The sequence below is a fragment of the Sturnus vulgaris genome, chromosome 1 (genome assembly GCF_052056855.1).
Source record: "Sturnus vulgaris isolate bStuVul1 chromosome 1, bStuVul1.hap1, whole genome shotgun sequence".
NCBI lineage: Eukaryota > Metazoa > Chordata > Aves > Passeriformes > Sturnidae > Sturnus > Sturnus vulgaris.
Window position 1 is genome coordinate 116,440,867 of NC_142243.1, and position 18,985 is coordinate 116,459,851.

At 34.9% G+C, this 18,985-nt stretch overlaps 1 long non-coding RNA gene across 1 annotated transcript in view; it reads left to right on the top strand.

Annotated features, from left to right (window-relative positions):
- LOC148225438 (uncharacterized) overlaps positions 1-18,985 on the top strand; it is a 203,440-nt gene that overhangs the window by 95,847 nt on the left and 88,608 nt on the right. Inside the window, exon 2 of the long non-coding RNA XR_015804142.1 lies at positions 14,637-14,752. This is a non-coding gene — a long non-coding RNA (uncharacterized LOC148225438). The remainder of the gene's footprint in view (positions 1-14,636; positions 14,753-18,985) is intronic.

The following is an 18,985-nucleotide window of genomic DNA, read 5'->3' on the forward strand; positions in this document are numbered from 1 at the left end:
TTAAGTTTCAGGATATCCTAGAATATTTTCAGATGGAAAATAAATAATACTTTTACTATTACTTTTACAAATATGATATGATTTTTTTTCTTTTCCTGGTGATGATTTAAAGAGCTTAATTCTCAAGAAGCAGAAGAAGCATGTTTATAAACTGTGGGAGCATAGAGGGGGAAAATCCACCTGTCACCATGGCAGCAAGTGGTCTTTGTCAATGCTTATGCTTTGCATAAGAAAAGAATACAGTCATTTAGACTGCAGGACTGCAATGTTGTTTTGAAAACGCTCTGGGACCAGACATAACCCACTGTTCTTTGAGATTTGAAAATGCAATTAAAAACAGACCAATGATGACAGCAAGGTGTTAGCTTGCTTACACTGAAAGCAATGAACTTAAAATATTTCAGCCACGGGTGAAATAGCATCTGCATTATTAACCAGTCTTAGGAGCTACATCATGACAACTGCACCTGGAATCCCCAATACATTTTATAATGGCAGGTATCCCATAAAAATCATCTTTTTTGAAGATCACAAAAATGCAGAGCACTTGAGGGAAGAACATAGACATAGCAGTACTTTCCCATCACATTTCTGAAATTTTTATCTCACCATTCTACAAATATTTATCAGTTTGTGGTACCTGATGTATACAGGAACTCAGCCCAAAACCTGCCACCTGCATTTCAGAAAATATTGTCTCTTTAAGGGAACAAAATTACAAAATAAAATCAAAGAATCTTGAAAGATAAAGACCATTTGTATGTCCAGTTATGGCCAATACATTCATGCAATTACTTACATGAATACAGAATCAGATAAACCAGAGTATGCTAAAGGCAGAGGTTATTGTGACTCTGAATGAATTTTACGTGAAGGTAAAATACCAGAATAAAATATTCGCTTGCAGACCTCAGCTGCCAACAGAGATTTTAAAAATAAAATCTGATTGTGAGTGTGGTGGAGAGGTGCATAAATCCCACATTTTTGTTAGAACAAAACCCAAGGAACACTTTCCTCTCTTAGTCATCATCTCACTTAGCCATATGAGAAAAGCAGTATTCATCTTGGATCTAAAAATAGGTCCTCCAGTTACAGTGCTTAGGTGTCTTCCTCTGAATCAGTTTCAGCCTTAAGCATTTTTTAAGACTGGGTGATGACATCTGAATAAAATAGTTTCTTTCAGACATTTTTTCAGATGTCAGACTTCCATAAATAGAGTGTTATTTTTTTTCCATATCTCTTCTGGATGTACCTTGTCCAACTTAAAACAATTGTCTTTTTCACAGCCGTGTGCTTTTACAGACAACAGTTGTTCCATAAGTTAATCAAACAAGTCTAATTCCTATTCATCTGCTTACATGCAGTGAGCTCCAAGCCTACATCTAAAAATCTTGTTATTAAATCATGTAATTAAATTTGTATTAAATCTTGTAATTAAAAATCACTGATCACTCTCTTATTAATGTTACATATTATATTCCAAGGGCATAGGAAGAAGAATATGAAATCCAACTCCTAGTTTTAAGGTGACCACAATTGTGCCATTAACTTATTTCATTATGAAATTTACATTTTTTCTCATCACAGCCATAAATAAAAATAATATAGAAGATATAACCCCACAAATGTAAAAATATTTTAACACTTTTCTACTATTCTATCAGCACAAACTATGCTTTTGTCTATTTCTTATAATTCTTATACTAATACACAGGAAAAAAGATTTGTCACATGACAATACTAATAAATCTTATGTATTTTATCTGTATAAAAAAATCAAAATTTTAGATCTGGAATAACACCAGAGTGTTTCAAAGCTTTGACAGGTGTGGTTGCTTTTGACCTAATTTCTAATTTTGGTCTACACTTATTCCTTTTCCCAGTTCCTCATGTCAGCATCAGGCCATCTCAGCTCTTCCTCAATCAGATAAAAATTTCTGTGTGGTTCTGAAAGTAAGTTAAGCCTCTAGATTCTAACATAGACAGTACAGTCTTCAATTATTTCCAGTTTTCACCTACCTTAGGCCTCTGAGATTAACCATATCACAAATGTAATTGCTTTCTTATTCCCAGGAAAACAGGAAATTGCAGATGTATTAGTGAAAAATCTGAGATAAAACCGCAATTTTTAAAATGTGTACACCCCATGGGCTCAGAGTAAAACCTGGATTTTCAAGCTTCAGCAGTTTTTTAAAAAGTGGGGAGGAGGTGGCTGTTAGACATCAATTATTTGCCAGTGGGATGTATTACCACTTGGAAATTTGAACTGAGAAGCCTCAGTGGACGGTATTTCTGCCATCTTTTGCTAGTAGACAAATCTGCTAAATAAAAAAACTCAGGGCTTGTCCTTTATAATAAGAGCTGAGGAGGCATATTTGGTGAAGATCATGTTCTGTAAGTCCACATATGCTGACTGTAAAAAAGTAAATTCATCAGAATTGATTTATAATGTTATAATGTCATACATGAAGAAAACGTTAATGAAAATATGCACGTATTTGACAAAAAAGTTTAAAAAATTACTGAAACAAACATGAGCATCAAAATTGCACATTTTTTCTAGTCAAATAAGTGCTTTCAAGAAAAGCAAACTAAATTCCTTTCAATTGATGCAAAATGATTATTTTTTCCAAAATTTTTTGAGAACTGTTTATTGATATGGTTGTAGTTAACAATAGGCTCAACATTCAGGCATTAAAAACATTACACAAAAAATAGGTTTCTTTTCTATAATATTGATTCTGAAAACCCCCCATGGAGTTTGCTTTCAACTTCTTGGCAAGTTTTCCAACCTGAGAATGAAAGGGAAGTATAAAATACAAAATGCTTCCCACAAGGAAGACATTTTCCTCTTCCAATCATGAAAATTCCCAAGAGATGAAGATCTTGAATATATTTGAAAGCTCTGCTTTTCAAAGGGATTAGTAGCCACAAAGATTTTTTTATTAAAACCCACTTGTGGGAAACCTGTTCATTAGCCTAACTCTACTAAGCCCCTTGGGCATTAAACATCATATTGAAAGCTACAAGCTAAAACCTGAAGCCAAAAAAAAAAGTATAAGAAATATTTTTGGTGATTATTCTCTTCCTTCTAATCCTATCCTCTGCTTATTCCTCCCTTTTTTCTCTTTTACAAAAGTACCTTAAAACAGACTTTGCCAAAATTATTTGTACTATGTTTCAAATGTTTTTTCACAAGTCTTGTTTTCTCTTTGTTTCCTTTCTGTCTGAAAGAGATGAAATCCATTTATAGATGCATCATTAGTTTTTATTTACAACTTATTATGCTGCAGCTTCATCTGTTTTTTGTTGCCCTCAGTTATTTATATATCTTCTCATTTAGATAGGCTTTGTTATTATGTAAAGACACTTTAAAAATATTTAATTTTGATTGCAGTCATTCTGTCTTCCATCTATTTTTTTAAACTCTCAGAACACCTCATATAAGCAAAAGTGCTTTTCTGTTTATTTCTTTGCCAGCATAATTTCTTTTAAATATTCCCATCACTCTATGTCAATATTCAGCCTGCAAGTCTGAAACTTTACAAGCTGGTGATGGCCTAACATGCCAGACAAGATCCATCCAAATCCAATTCTCTGCTTAAGGTCTGGGCATTAAGAGATCTCCAGCATGACTTGCCTTTTTATCTCTAGGATTTGTTAAATATGAGATTTTCAAGACCTGATGCAGTGGCTCAGTCTGAATTTCCCATCCTATTCCATGAAACTTTACTTTTTGTATTCTAAAACAGATTTGGTTTTGATGATGTTTTCATTTCTATTTCCACATAAAATCACAAGTGCAATTACCAGACACTGTTCAGGCTAACCTCCCACTTTTCTGAGCATGCTATCTCCTTGTGTTTTGAACATGGATCACAGAAATCTTAGGTGAAAAAACTGTGCTCTGCAATTGTCAGATGGCTTATTTATCCAAGTCTAATGAGGACAGAGAGGACTGAACTTCGGCACTTACTCCCATCATGATCTGCCTGTTTAAACACTGAAGGTTGCCTCTAACAATCAGCCTCTCACTCTCTTCTTAGGCCATCTCACAGGGTGAGAGTTTGCCTTCCTGTGCAGCCATTATCAGAGTACAAATTTGCAGTATACCTTTTTATTCCATAGGACAGAAAAGAATTAGGGAGGCTTCCCTAATACGAGACTGCAAACCTTTTGGAGGCTTGCAGAGCTCTGCCACATAATGGTCTTTTTATTATTCCCAACAGTGGCTTTGCTCTTTTGACATAGAGACCACTAAGTGACCTTCTCAGAAAAAAGATTTCTCCTATATTAGGAGATCTGCCAGCTATACCTGCACTGATGGAACTTTTACTATGACTCAAAACTGATCAATGCCCACCTACCCAAGAAAAAGTTGCACTATCCAAGCTGGAAAAATACATAACTTATCTTAGCATAAACCATCTCTTTGTATTTACAGATATTTTTTCTTAATACACCCATGCTCACACTTTAGGGATTACTTGCCTGAATGCTGTCCATCAACTATCTGCTCTTCTTACCAGCTGATGAGCAAACACAGGAGCAAAATTGCTGCAACTTACCCATCAATCTCATCAGTAATGAGCAATTAGCACAGGATTAAATAAATGACTGTTGGCTGTGGCAGTTTTTGTAAGGGTTAAGTTGCAAGGAAAATATAGTAATTCTTGAATTGTGCACTCTCCTTTAAAGTCTGTTTTACTATGGGGAGAGTTCAAAGGAATTGTCAGCTACAGAGAACTTTTGCTCTTCTCCTGCTTTTTGTTCTGCACTTTGGTCACCACTTTTGGACTCTGTTTTGAACTATTCTCAGTGCATCATAGCTTTGTGAAACTTTCATGGCTTTTACTCCCTCTGCCTCACAAAACCATAAGGATCCAGGCATTAGGAAAAGAGTACGTTATTATGTTAAATGCTGGTCTAAACAGTGGTGATTACAGCAAACTAAAAAAGAGTAATAAGAGGATTATATTACTCCAATTATTGACTCTAACTTGGATTTAAACTAAACTATCTTTTTCTTAAGCAATACAGTGTATCATTATTGTTAGATTTAAACCTAGAGTAAGTCACTTTCAGCTAAATCAAAGCAGAGTGAGAACAAGTACAGATGTAAGCAGTGGTGCAGTTCAACAAATTGAACAAACTAAGGTAAGGCAATATGTGGTCACGTCAGTAGAATTTTCTTTGGTAACTTTCATTTCAAAGAATCCTTTTCAAAATCTCAAATTTAAAAGGCAGAAGTAAAAATCATTACATCCTAAATTGATCTTCTGATGAAAAGGATACCATTAAGCCATAAACAGGAGATTTTTAAAATGTGTACATGACAACAAGGCAGCCTCCGTTTTCATGGCTAACCAATGATTTACCACCCAGAGTCTGGCAAAAAAGCTTAACATCACTTACAAGCTACATTTCCAGAAAAATCAGTAAAGGACAGAATAAGGTCTGCATTCAGGGCTTACAGATTTTGTATTTTGCTTTGAAGGTAGAGAGGAAAGGAAAGTTAACAAGGTAACTGAAGCACTGCATGAATTAACCTGAAAGACTGAAAAGTAATTGCATCCAGAAGTCCTGTGTTAGTTTTCATATTCAATACACATATATGTAGGCACACAAGGACACAGTTTTTATACAGATTGTCATTTAATACCATCTATAGATAAATTGTGAGGATGAGAGGTGTAGTCCTGTCAGAGGCAGATGGACATCACACTGGGATTTGAGGATATGAGGGTAATGTTCAACTGTTAGATTCCATGATCCTGGGTAAGACTCTTTAACAGAGCTCATTGGAAATGCCAGACTGATAGCAGCAGAGCTGAGAAAAGCAATTTGCCTCTTTGCAAACCTTGGTCATGGCCAAAATAGGAGAGGGGCATCCTAGGGCCGAGTGCATGACTCCAGTGTTCCTATTCCCTCACAGGTATAACTACAGAGAGGGAAAATGGAATTCCACTCAAAAAGAGTTGGAAATATCAAGGATTGAGACCATTACAGTAGTTTTGTGTTTTTTTGGTTTTGGGATTTTTTGGTTCAAGTGCAAGTCATGCATTTAAGCTCTGAAAAATTAGATAGTTTTGTGATAGATACGACTAATCAGAAGGGACTAATCAAGATATTTTCTGTAATAATCAGCCTGCCATCAACTGAAAATGACTAAGCAAAAAGATCTCAATATTTTCTTGATTCTGAGCCAAGTATAAAATACAGATGAAGTTATATACCTTATCAGACAAGTATTTCTCAAAAAGGGATAAAATTTTAAAAACTGCCTGGTCTAAACACCTTCTCCACATTTTAGAATGTGGAAAAAATGCAAATAAATGCATATAATAACTTGTGACCAAGAGAGCCTTTTTTATCAGACGAAATTATGAGAGCACAAAGGCATAAGGATTTAGCCCAGTAAAACAAAGACTGTGAGGACTGATATAATTGTTTTCTATAAATAATTTGCCTTAGTAAAGGCAAATTGCAGAGAGGAAAAGAAAACTATTTTAGACAAAGAACAATGCTGTCAGAAAAGTGGAAGCATATTCAGTGGTCATGAATACACTTAGATTGAAATATGGAAATCCTTCTGTTGGGAGCTTGGGGGGCCAAAAGGAAGCTTGTTTTATATGAAACTCACAACGTTTATGAAAAATATTGTGACGTAAAAGGCTTCAGATGTGGAATATTGGGCTAAATGATCCCTGAAATTCCTTTCAGTCTTTATTCCTATGTATATTAAACATAATTTAGGATTAAAAAACTAAAAGTAATGTGACAATCTGGCAGCCTATTGTAGGCACTGATTCTGAGCAAGAAGAATAAGCTAAAAGAAAAGCTTCTTTTTCTCAAACTGAATTATGCAAAATAAAAAGTCTGAACTGCATAAAGATTTTCTCATCAAAGAAACATTCAAATGGTAATTCCTTAAATTATGTATTTTTTAAAGTGTATCCTATCTCTGTAGAAAATATGTATCAAAAATTGGAATCCTCACTCACCTTGTGATTTTCAGTTGTTAATTTTGTGGGGCAATCATTCAAGTGCCATGTCATGAAAATAAGAAGCACATTGACACAAAATACCGATAGCTGAGAAATGTAGGTGAGCTTAAACAAAGGACAAAGTTACAGGTTCCACTTCTGATTCTGTCTTTCTGATTAAGGTAGGGTACATGAGTTGTGGGCAGGATGGTTGATATATTTTCCCTGGAAACCTTAATTCATATGATAAGAGTTTTAAAAACTTTGTCACACATAAACATTTCATAGTGAATTCCTCCATAGGCTACTAGAAAGGAAACTGTTATGTTCCTACTACTCCAGAAAAGCTGTACTTCACAAGGTCTGAATCTTTCTTATAGATGTAACCCATGCAAAATAGATGTGGACCTACCTCATTGTTACCTGAAATGTCACAGAATATCAAATGAATCCCTGAAATTCTATGCATACTCTTAGATACTCTAGCAAGAGTAAAATAATTTGAATCATGTTTTAATCCCTGCATCACATGCTCATTGTTTCACAGGCTGGTTAAGAGTGTTAAAGAAACACATATAGATATGAATTTGTTTGATATGGTAATCATGTCAGCTTTTCTAAACTGAAGGGGCAAGACACAGCCTCTCCTGGAGAGTGAAGGTGCAGGACAAAATCAGTTCCTGGGGAGAGGAACACACATGCCCTATCACTGAAAGTGAGAAACTGTACAGCTCACTTAGAGCTTCTCACTTGACTAAGATTCTGAATCCTATTACAAGTTTTTTTTAATGGATGTATATACGAAAAGCAAAAGGCTTTAGAAAACAATGAATATAGCACAGCGTTTTCCCAAGGACAGTAAAGCTCTTCCTCACTTCAGATGAAAGCTTTATTGTTGTCTTTATAATAGCTGTATCTGACATGAATCATGTTGAAAACAGGGACCAACCATTTCCTCTCCCGAGAGAACCATTATCCTTACTTGAGACAAATCTTGTTCTGCACAAGATAAGGAAGTTGCACAACACACTTAAATAACTCTTTCATGTAAGGTCACAAGGAGAAACTCCTAAGGTAGTCAGGGTCTTTAAAATCTCTTAACTAAATTCTTTGTTGTATCGTTAAATTGGAAATGTGAATTAAATGAATTTCCAGTAAAATAAGGTTACAGCAATTTCAATTTGTTTGAAGAGCTGAGGAATCACTCAAAATTCGTTTAGCATGTGAATATAAATATTCCTGGAATAGACTATCATAGACAACAAAATAATATTTGGTAGAAAAAATTAAATTCAGGCAAATCATAAACATTTCTAATGTGAGATTATTTGGTATTATCCATGATTAAAGAAAAAAACAAAACAGTGATTGAAATGTGGTATGACCAGTTTTAAAAGAAATCTAAAACTTAAAATATTATTAAAGAGCAAAGAAATAGAAATATTCAGCAAGGCTATGAAAAAATCCAGAGGTTGTTTTTTTTTTGCTACTATTTTCATTCATTCAGATAATATTTAGAATGCTGCTATGACTGGTATTAAATTTCACTGAAATTTGTGGGGAACATAACACTATTTTCAGAAGTCTAAGAGGTCCCTTTTTCATTTGCCACCACTGGTGAAATACCAGGAAAGAAAATGTGGAAGAATCATAGACTCACAGAACTTTTTAGGTTGGAAAAGACCTTTAAGATCACTGAGTCCAAATGTTAAACTAGCACCACCATGTTCACCATTAAACTGTGTCCCCATGTCACATCTACATATTTCTTGAACACATCTAGGGATGGTTATTCTATTTTTTTTTTGTTGTTTAATTTATGAACAAAATTTATTGAAATACATAAAGCATGATATCTAGTTATTACATTAAGCTTAGTTTTTGAAGCTCATGCACAATCTTATTGCTGTTTCATTACCACTTTCTGTTGTTACTCTGTTATTCAGTAATTTCTGGGGGGCGGTAGATGTAGAGTTTGAGATGTGACAAGCCAAATTTTCAATTTATGTTAAAAATCAACAGAAGCAAAATTACTCTCCTCAAATGTCATGTGTGCTTCTGGCCTTTTAATTTCCCTGGTGCTTTAGTCATAGTTGATGAGGGAATGAACACAGTGCAGACACCCCATTCAACTGAAAGATGCTTATTTGAATGTTAAAAGATTTATTACTTTGCAATATTACTTTGAATGCATAACAAAGTGGGACTAAAATACAATTTAGCTGTTTTGTATGTGTGTGTGATGACAGTTTGAAGATGTTTGCATATCTGTCATGAAGGGATGTGCTACCAGGCCTGTCTGACAGAGCTGGATCATGCTCAAGACAGTTATCACAGAGCAGATGTCACTCAGCAAATTTACAATAATATTCATAAGGTGGCAATAATTCATGCTGTACTTGTGTGAACTTCTAATAGCTTTGTGAAGGAGTACAATTCTCCTATAACACTTTTTTTCACCGTAGAAATAGAAAATCTAGAAATAGTCATCTACAAATAAGCTTTGACAGAGCAAATTATAAAAATTGTCAATATTGTCTTTCTATGCATGGATTTGTACCAAATTGTTAGACAGATCTTAATTGAAAAAAAAAAAAACAAAACAAAAACACCCTAATATTGATTCATCTTTACTCTACCTGGAGTTATGAAACATAAAACATACTTTAAAATAAAGTATTCAATTAATTGTTCTAGTAAAGCAATTGTGTAGTAAATATGGAAGTAGATCTGTAATTCAAACCAACTCCAAATTAAAACAAAATATCTTCATCCCCTCCTCAAGAAAACTCTAATTGGAAATACAAATGAACATAGCAAAGATAAAAGTGTAGCAAATTATTGATACAGAAGCTTTAAGAGTTTCTTGCCATGATATCTTCTCAGATTAAGTCCAAGAAATTTGCATTACAGAGAGGTTAGAGAGAGCTGATTACTAGTGTAGGATACAATACAATGGGTGTCTTCTGTATTTGTTTCAATTTCTGAACAGGATGTGACTGCTTGCCTTATTGAAAGAAAAGAATAATCCTTCTGACAGTAATCCTCAACATGACTTTGAAAAGCTTATTTACTAACCCAAATTAGTTTAGTTTTTTTGACTGACAGCTATTTCAAAAGATAAAACAAAATGTATCTGATCACAGCTTGTCATGGCAAAACATGGATTATAAGACGTCATGCAATTATTTACTAGAATTAAGTACACTGGTGCTGAGGAGATACAACCCCTGAGATCCATGTTGCCCCTTCCTTAATCCCTTCACTGATTTGCCTTATCAATAGCTGACTCTTTCAAAGATGGCTTCAAAGATCAACTCTCCTAAGTGCTTATTAAAGCTATCTGATGTGACTGCTGCCTTCACCACCTCCTTCCATCCTCGTCTACCTGAATAGTTTCCCACAGCCTGTAGTGTACCTTTATCCTTTCCCACAGCCTGTACTGTACCCTTAACCTTTTGGGAAGGCAAAGTATATTGGAACTTTCTAGGAATTAGTGCAGTAAAATGATAAAGAAATATAAAAAGGTGTTTTTTAGAAAGCTCAGAAGCTTATTTTGGAGACTTTTTGGGAACATTGATTACGATAAGCAAGGCAAGATGTGCATCAGTTGTATACAGCATTCTGATTAAGCTATAGTTCCAGTCCAGAAGATTGCTAGTGCAAACATGAGGCAACATCACCAGGATGAGTAAAGAAACCCATCATTTATGGATTCTGAAACACTCAGTGTTGTGTTTCTTTGGTTCATTGTGTTGTTTTGGTTTTTAGTGCTGCACACTTCTAAGCTAATGAATATATCTTGATGTCAATGCCAAAGCTCACATCAGTTAGATTTGCACTTTATATCCTCCAGATACATTATGAAGCTTATACTCATGAAGAGTGATAGAAATAAGCCATGTTCTTCACAAAATGTCAGTAAGCTTCTGAAGGGTCTAGAAAACATCAGGAATGGCTGAGGGAGCTGGGGTTGTTTAATCTGGAGAAAAGGGGACAGCCTGAAAGGAAGTTGTAGTGAGATGATGGTCACTCTCTTCAGCTGTGCCTGCAGCAAGATGACCAGAGGAAAGGGCCATGAAATGAGACAAGGGAGATTCAGATTAGATATTAAAACAAGAAAACAATCATTGTTACAATGGTCAGGCACCGAAATAGATTGCCCAGGGAGGTGCATCCCTGGAGGTGCCCAAGACACATCAGGATCTGGCACTGAATGATGTGATTTAGTGGTTTAGGGGTTACAGTGACTGTGCTGGCTAGGTGGTTGGGCTGGATGATCTTGTAGGTGTCTGCCAACCTTGATGATCCTATGATTGTAATATTAGTCATAACTAAGTACAATAACACAAATGAGTAGAGTTATTTCTTTGTATGCAGAGGATTCAATTTACAATGTCAAATATTTGTCACAGCTTCTGCTCTCAAAGCACTAAATAATGCATTATTGGCCTCAATTAACAGAAGCAGCAACAAAAATACTAACTAGAGTAATAGTCTGGGAATATGGGCTCCTATTCCAAAAGAACAGACTCTCTCCTTCTCATTCTTTGTTGTCAGCTTTTTCAACTCACATCACTCCAAGATGTACCCGTGTCAGCATTAAAACTAGATTGCAGCAGCAGGAGGCCAACCTTGGTGCTTTTAAAATTAAAAGTGCATAAATTATTTTCCCTAAAAACATAGAAAAAAGCTGCATGCTACCTGCGACCTTGTGAACCAGCTTGTCTATTTCTGAAACTTTATAGCTGAGTTTTAAAACTTTATAGAGTTTTAAATAGAAAGGGCAGTAGATTTTTAAACTTATTTATAATGAAAGTTGTTATATGGCAGTGAACCTTGGTAACAGCAGTATTTCTCAAGCCTGAAAGCTGAGAAAGATACCATATTTAATTTATTGCTCAAAGAATTATGTATCTGAGAGTACTGAACGTTCATTATATGCATTTCTTAATATGGATTTCCACTATCATTCTTAAAATCACTTCTTTGCAAATAAGAGTCATTAGCATTCTCAAATTCAGTGATAAGTATAGAAGAAAAACTCTTGGGATGCAAGTAGGCATCCTCCTGAATGATAGTATTAGAACTAGAGTAGCCAATCGCTCATTTTACCTGTGGGAAAAAAAAACAAAAACCAACCCCTTTGGATTTTGGTCTATATAGATGTGGTAGAAGAATATTTGGAACATTTGTATTTAAATTATGAAATAGTATTCAATCTACAGCATGAAAATGCTATAATTTGTAGATGATCTACTTCCAGGATACTGAGTCATCCCTCAACTGAAATGAGAAAACAGCAAAGCTTGGAGAGAGCATAACTTAATTTATTCTTTATTTCTATCACAACTGAATTCAAATTTCTGTCCCTAAAACATAAAACGCTGGGGAATATGAATCCTTCTAATTCAGACACAATGTTTTCCCACCAAGACTCCATGCTGGGAGCAAGTTGTAGAGGTGACTGTTTCTATCATCACTTGCTAATGAGTGAACATCCTTGTTAGTGCTCTCACCAGGTTATGGGAACACTACAGTTTTTCTTGACTGCCACAAGAGTGGCTAAAGAAATGTGGAAACTTGCTCAAACATGCAGAAGAAATAATTAATTTAAGCTTTTTTGGTTTTCTCATTTCACCCTTCTAACAATTTCTACTTGCTATTTTTATTTTAACAGGAAAATTTACTTCATTTTTTTAAACTAAGTTCTATTGCCTTATTAATTTTTTCCTATATTTTATGGCTCATTATCTTGGCTGCAAATTCTTTTCCCAATATATACCAAAAATTGCAAACTCACATTTTATATATATTTATAGTTTGGCCATTACGGTAGTAATGAGAGCACAGTAGTGACAGGACAGAACACTCTGAATTCCTGCATGGAAAATGGTCACAGCTTTGCCTCCACAGAGATAAGTATAAGCAGTAGATGGAAGTTACAAATTATCCAGTATGAAGCAGAAAAAATGCTTTAAGTCCTGTTTCTGAGCCTGTTCCATTTCAGCCTAAGTGCTGAGATTCAGCAGCCAGGTCCCATGGGAAGGAGCCATCAAGGTTTAGTATCATGAATATTCAACGTTAACGTCAGAATGGTGGTGAGACTGGCACTTAATTTGGAAGTCATAGACTCTCTTTCAGCTGCCCTACTTAGCAGACACATCTACAGCTAATGTGTCCAGGTGAAGACTGCTATTTGTTTATTGGAAAATGTTTTCAAAATGGCACATTGGAGTACAGCACCTCAGGTCAGGGGCCATTATGTCAAATTGCCCAATACACATATGCCGTGTCTGAGGTGAGGACCCAGTGCCCACCAGGGGCACCTTGCAGCCTCAGGATATACAACTAAAACATATTGAGGTTTCACAGCTACCACAGAGGTCAGACCAGGGCTCTTACTGTATATGGAGCTCCTCAAAAGGATGACAACAATGCATGAGCATTTCGAGACCAAGCATTTCCCTCTGAGCTTTAAGGCAGAAGCAGTTCACTGAAAACTGCTTGCTTAGGGCTCCACAGGAAATTGTATGTTTGAAAAATAATCCTTCTCTGCCACAGTGAGTGCAATCATATCAATACAGGCCAAAAAAAAAGCAGGTGGGGTGTGGGGCAGAAGTGCGAAAAAATGTAAGAAATTTTTCTTATTTTCAGGTGTTTTAAGATTCTTTTTTTCTGCAGAAAACAAATTTCAAGCAAATCAAGAGGCACCCGATATAAATTATCCAAAATCCTTGTGAGAATCATTCTAGTGTACGAAAAATAGTGTTATAAACGTATATACATTTGTCTATATGTGTGTTTCTGTAAGTGTAAGTCAGCAGTGCATGTTGAAATTAATTGTTTCCCTATTGCTCTCCTGTTACTGTAATATTAGCAGTGCCTTTGTGAAAATCATGGTTTCCCTCAAGTGAAATATCTTCCTGTTGTTGATTGAAACAGTCAAATTGTACAGCCATGTATGGCATTACAATTTTGTGCTAAGCTATATTGACTATTTTGACAGAAAACACAGAGCATGAAAACCCCCAGCTGTTGGTAAGTAGTAGAAGTAGGGAACTTGCTTCAGAGAATTAACTTACACATGTCAAAAATCGTTTTTAATAATGCTTGGATAAGAAGAGTTTTGATGAAAATCCAAACAACAGTGGCTATCTCAACCCAATTTTCTTCTGTATGTTAGATCAACAGCAGATCATGGTAAGCAGCAGATGAGCTGAATTACTCATATATTCCTCTCTGAGCTGGAGCACACTTCTGCGGGTAAACTGAGCTCATTATCAATCACCACAGCACTTTAGGGTGCTTCAAAGTCTGCTGAACTTCTTATTGTGATTTTCTTTTCTGTGAGAGTAGAATATTGAAACATTTTGCTTCCTTGCAGGACATCTTTGTTAGTGAATTTCTTAGATAAATAAATAAATAAATAAATAAATAATGTGTATATATATATATATATATATATATATATATATATATATATATATAAAACATTTTTTTCCTGACAGCAGTCACTTGAAGACACAGATACATAAGATAAGTAGGTATTTTGAAATTAAAGTATATACACAGAAAAAAAAGTTACATTTTCATTAATCCCTTTCCTTTTCACTATTTCTTTCCCTTCTTTGTGTGTTCACAACTCAGTTACCATTCCAGAAGGAAGAAAGTAAAATTGTGGACTCAGATGCCGGTAGGTGACTGTAGAAAACTCGGGTGGGACCCTGACTCAAGAGGAGCAGCACCTCACTTGATGTGACTGGGTGAGCACCTGTGCACTTTGGGCAAGCATCCTTCTCTTAGAGGAGCCATTTAAAAATCTACACTGAGGAAGTGTAGGGTTAAGTGGGAACTGCAAATGAGACTATTCTGTAGAAGATAGTGGTTGTTATTTCATAAGAAGAAATGGTGCAAAACCCAGGGTATTAGATTCACGACTTGGAGTTCTTACATCATTACCAGAAAAAAATAAAATTTCATTTCATCTTTTCTTTTTTAAAAATTGTTTTGTTTCAGCCTTTTGAGCAGTGGAAGAGAATATCTACCAAATTATGTACATTAAAAACTCGCCTCTATTAATAGCTAGTGTGTCTCTGCCTAGGTGATGGTACCAGAGCTAGTTCTAACTAAATATACTTACTTCTTTTACTTCCAGACTATTAAATGTAAATTGCTTTTAATGCTTTTGATTTATCAGGCTTATGTTAGACTCATGTTTGGCAATATTGCCCATTTTTTTCATTATTTTTTCCATAAATACTGAAGAATGCCTTCCATGTCATATGCCATATATAGTTTTATGCATGGTTTTATGCACTCCAGTTGCTAGAGAACAATAAGAATTTTATATTCCCATTGAAAAAAAAATTGTGCCTCTGGTCTGGTAAGAACATATCTTAGTCAATGTTCCCAATTCTTTACAGCTCATGTGACAACTTTATCTACTTACTAATAGTATACCTACCTGGGAAATTACTCTCATACTGGACATTTCATAATGTATTTTCACCTTCATGGAACTGGTTTAGAGCTGCAGAGGCCAGTAAAGCCTGAGGGAAAAACACTTAATGCCATTTTGCTGCAAAAAATATGTACTTGAATTTTAACCAAGACCTTAGAAAGATCATATTGCCACCTGTTCACCCACTGCCTTTTTTTCCTCCACCCCAAAGATATAAATTTTTTTTATTCAGATAATTACAGTATTGTGGTGCTAATAACTATGGATTTTCAGCTTAAGGAAATAAATTCCACAGCTCTAAACCTCCAGATTTCAAATCTGTTCTTGCCTGAGATATGGAGCATCAGATCTTCTCTTGACTTAGCTTCTGTCTTACACTAAACCCAGGAGCTGCTGTTTGTAATTTCTACTGAAAAAATCCCAACCCAACCCAAATCAAAATGTCATCCGTGACTAAATATCCACTACAGACCAAACCCAAAAAGATTTGCTCACGGTGCCATTTCTGGGGAAAGGAGTAAAATGTGGTTCTAGGGAGACACTTGAGTGTTTTGTTTTGTTCTTTTAAATTCCCTTTTATGTTATTTTATTTATTTTTACAATAAATATTTATTTCCATTTTTACTTGGGAAAGAATCAATCAGTTTATATTTTTAATCCAAAAATATAGAAAATTGCTGCCAACCATTGAGCCTTAAACAATGCAGAGAACAGGGCTTTTAATAGCAGGTTGTGACAAAAGTAATATTCTTAAACACTGACATCTCGTGGCACGCTCTAGAAATAGCAAAAGTCTCCAGAGGTGATGTCTTTCTCTAAGTGAAGGTCAAGCAGAGCAAATGATGCATAAGACTCAAAATACATAAGCATTTTCACTCTCCTTTAAAAGGCAAAAGTGATAGATCTATTTTCTAGCTATATCATTATCAAAAAAAACAACACAAAATTAGTTTCACAAAATACTAGGGTAAATGCTACATTAAATAACACTAAGCTAAATAGTTAAGAGCATTTTGCCATTATGTAGGAATTTTTTTTCCATTAACGCCATTAATAAATTGGGCAGCCTTTTAGGTATCCACAATGGAATGTGTAATGCCAATAAAGCACTTCAGTAACAGGTCACATAATTAAAGGGCAAATAATCACCCTGGAAACCACAATGATGATTTTTAAGTGGTTTCATTACTGGGGTATGCATCACAACGTGATTGCCATTCAGCTAAAACTGTAGTGTATTCTTGAACCAGAGGAAAATAATTCTCATGCTGCCTATAAGAGAAGTGGTGTTTCATTCTAACCTCTTCAGAACTAGCCCTAGAGAAAAGTCCACCATGTCTGGCTAGTACAGAGAGTCAAGTAAATTACTTTTTCTAATAGTAATAGCAAAATCTTTTTTTTTTTTTTTTTTTTTTTTTTTAATTGGTGGCACTGGAATACCTCTTAAAAAGATTTGATCTCAGTTTGAAAAATATAGTAAGTACAGTTGACACTGACCAAAAAACTTGAAACAAATTACTTGCAGTCACTTACAATCAGCTTTTATTTGATTTTACAATGTGACTACCTGCACTCCTGTTAGTTACATTTGCACATCTCTCCAGCGGTGATCTTTAGAAAGTGCTGTTAGAAGATCACAAAGTTTTTTTTTTTGTAAGATTCAACCATCTTATAGCCATTTAATTTTAACGTTCATATGACATTCGTCTCTGTTCTCTGTTTCAATAATTTTGGTTTTGCCAATAGCTGCCTAGGACAGCATTTCCTGCTCACCTAAGGTCTTTCTAAATGTGATACAACCTTGTCATCTGCAAGAAATTAGCCAAGTTCAGGCATCAGGAAAATAAACAGTATACATTGTGCTAGAAATAAGTGTTAAGCATCACTCACTGCACATAACCCAAAAGCAATGTTAGTAGAAGAACATAAAGGCAGGCTGTAGGGTGGAATGAACAGCTTCCATTAGCATTATCCATTCTGGTCCAAATTCTAAAACTGGTATTGGAAACATTAGTCTTGTCAACAGAAAACAACCTGTTTTTCTCTATTCTGGAATATTCTCTTCCATTTGATGAAGAAATGAAAGATTATCAGTATGAGCAAGCAACTAATAGCAAAAATTTGAAGTAAAACCAGCTAGGATTCTCTAAATCCTGATGAGAAGCAGGAAATGCTTGAAGTGCAACCAATGCTACCAGCACTGGAGAAACTGAATTTTCTCCACCACTTCCCATTTAAACAAGAGACCCCTAGATTTGTCACTGTCACCAGAAAATATGGAAACTGTGGTTACCAAGATCACTTTCTCTTGTCTGTCTACAGTTGTCAGGAAGTTTGGGAATTCTGCTATTATGGAAGAAATTTCTCTCTCTGATTTTTACTTTCAAGACATCCAAGATGTACTTCAGAATACCAAAGAAGTTATAAATGTTGGAAACCAAGTGAATTATGCAAAAAAAAAAAAAAGCCACAGACTTTCTGTAAAATATCACAATGTGGAAACATCGTATCTGGGCTGTTATTGCCCATGAGTTATGGGTGTCATTCAAATTTGTTGGAAAAATCAAAAACAAAACCAAAAAAACAACAAAACAAAACCTCCCCTAAAAGTAAGTTTGAAGTTCCCACACAAGAGAAAAAACATTAAGAACTGTCTGAGTATGAGTAAAATATAAGAACTATAATATGTCTGAAAATCGAATGAAAATATATGGAAATATGATAGAATTCTGGAAACAAATAAAAATACTTTTAAAAAATTATGAATACGATGAATGAGAACAAAACTAGGAGATTGTTGCAAACTGAACAACATGAAGAATGAAAAAGATTAGAGGAGGAAAATCAACTTTCTTTAAGTATTTGCATGGTACAAGTGTTGAAAGAGGGAACAAATTTGTTGCTTTGTTTGAACTCTTGATGCCTGCAAATTTTATCTTTGTGTCTTGCAAATTTTCCAGATATCTTGACTAGCAAAGTACATATTGTTTAGGGTACTTTTTCATTTGGATTTCTAAAATGCAGGACATGCTTCTACTTCTGTCATTCAGAGGACCGTCAATGGTTCAAGCTAGGAAAAGAACAATGGCATAATTAAAAACTGAAAATAAATTCACTTATCTCATTTTTTTGCCTCTACTTCTCGTCTGTGTATTTATACACAGAGGAAAAAAATGTATGTATTGCTGAGAAAGAGACATACTGATCAGTGACAGTGAATGTTATGCTGAGATCACTGTTAGAATAAACACACCAAGGGAAGAAAAATATATTGGCACTTCAAACCAGCAAGTCCAGTTTTACAATGTTCCTCTTTTCACAAAGTGGTTTTCAGTTTTAACCCTCTTTTCCTCTAGTGCATGCTGAAAATATGAGGTAAATATGGCTGTTTGGAAGACAAAATAATGATTAAAATAAGGCAATAAAATCTAGTATCAAACCAAACACACGGGTATGAAAAGCATGGTTTTACTCTGAGAAAAGGATGAGAAAAATCTGTCTACAGTTGCTCTTCCTGAACCATCCTAACCATTAA